Consider the following 1897-nt stretch of genomic DNA (forward strand, 5'->3'; position numbering starts at 1 on the left):
AGTAGAGTAGGGGAGGGGAAAAGAGAAGAGAGTAGAGTAGAGTAGAGTAGAGTAGAGTAGAGGAGAGAAGAGTAGAGAAGAGTAGAGTAGAGTAGAGTAGAGTAGAGTAGAGTAGAGTAGAGTAGAGTAGAGTAGGGGAGGAGGGGAGGGAGGGGAGAGGGAGAGGAGAGGAGAGGAGAGGAGAGGAGAGTAGAGTAGAGTAGAGTAGAGGGGAAAAGAGAAGAGAAGAGTAGAGTAGAGTAGAGTAGAGTAGAGTAGAGTAGAGTAGAGTAGAGGAGGGGAAAAGAGAAGAGAGTAGAGTAGAGTAGAGTAGAGTAGAGTAGAGTAGAGTAGAGTAGAGTAGAGTAGAGTAGAGTAGAGTAGAGAAGAGAAGAGAAGAGAAGAGAAGAGAAGAGAAGAGAAGAGAAGAGAAGAGAAGAGAAGAGAAGAGAAGAGAAGAGAAGAGTAGAGTAGAGTAGAGTAGAGTAGAGTAGAGTAGGGAGGGGAGGGAGGGAGGGAGGGAGGGAGGGGAGGGAGGGAGGGAGGGGAGGGGAGGGGAAAAGAGAAGAGAAGAGAAGAGAAGAGAAGAGAAGAGAAGAGAGGAGAGTAGAGTAGAGTAGAGTAGAGTAGAGTAGAGGAGGGGAGGGGAGGGGAAAAGAGAAGAGAGTAGAGTAGAGTAGAGTAGAAAAGAGAAGAGAGTAGAGTAGAGTAGAGTAGAGTAGAGTAGAGTAGAGTAGAGGAGGGGAGGGGAGGGGAGGGGAAAAGAGAAGAGAGTAGAGTAGAGTAGAGTAGAGTAGGGGAAAAGAGAAGAGAGTAGAGGAGAGTAGAGTAGAGTAGAGGGGAGGGGAGGGGAAAAGAGAAGAGAGTAGAGGAGAGTAGAGTAGAGGAGAGTAGAGTAGAGTAGAGGGGAGGGGAGGGGAAAAGAGAAGAGAGTAGAGGAGAGTAGAGTAGAGGAGAGTAGAGTAGAGTAGAGGGGAGGGGAGGGGAAAAGAGAAGAGAGTAGAGGAGAGTAGAGTAGAGTAGAGGAGGGGAGGGGAAAAGAGAAGAGAGTAGAGGAGAGGGGAAAAGAGAAGAGAGTAGAGGAGAGGAGGGGAAAAGAGAAGAGAGTAGAGGAGAGGAGAGTAGAGTAGAGTAGAGGAGGGGAGGGGAAAAGAGAAGAGAGGAGAGGAGAGTAGAGTAGAGTAGAGGAGGGGAGGGGAAAAGAGAAGAGAGGAGAGGAGAGGAGAGGAGAAGAGAGTAGAGGAGAGGAGAGTAGAGTAGAGTAGAGGAGGGGAGGGGAAAAGAGAGTAGAGTAGAGGAGGGGAGGGGAAAAGAGAGTAGAGTAGAGGAGGGGAGGGGAAAAGAGAGTAGAGTAGAGGAGGGGAGGGGAAAAGAGAGTAGAGTAGAGGAGGGGAGGGGAAAAGAGAGTAGAGTAGAGGAGGGGAGGGGAAAAGAGAGTAGAGTAGAGTAGAGTAGAGTAGAGTAGAGGAGGGGAAAAGAGAGTAGAGTAGAGTAGAGTAGAGTAGAGGAGGGGAAAAGAGAGTAGAGTAGAGTAGAGGAGGGGAAAAGAGAGTAGAGTAGAGTAGAGGAGGGGAAAAGAGAGTAGAGGAGAGTAGAGTAGAGTAGAGGAGAGTAGAGTAGAGTAGAGTAGAGTAGAGTAGAGTAGAGGAGGGGAAAAGAGAGTAGAGGAGAGTAGAGTAGAGTAGAGGAGGGGAAAAGAGAGTAGAGTAGAGTAGAGGAGGGGAAAAGAGAGTAGAGTAGAGTAGAGGAGGGGAAAAGAGAGTAGAGTAGAGTAGAGGAGGGGAAAAGAGAGTAGAGTAGAGTAGAGGAGGGGAAAAGAGAGTAGAGTAGAGTAGAGGAGGGGAAAAGAGAGTAGAGTAGAGTAGAGTAGAGTAGAGTAGAGTAGAGTAGAGTAGAGTAGAGTAGAGTAGAGTAGAGT

This window comes from Coregonus clupeaformis, chromosome 9, assembly GCF_020615455.1.
Source record: "Coregonus clupeaformis isolate EN_2021a chromosome 9, ASM2061545v1, whole genome shotgun sequence".
Lineage (NCBI taxonomy): Eukaryota > Metazoa > Chordata > Actinopteri > Salmoniformes > Salmonidae > Coregonus > Coregonus clupeaformis.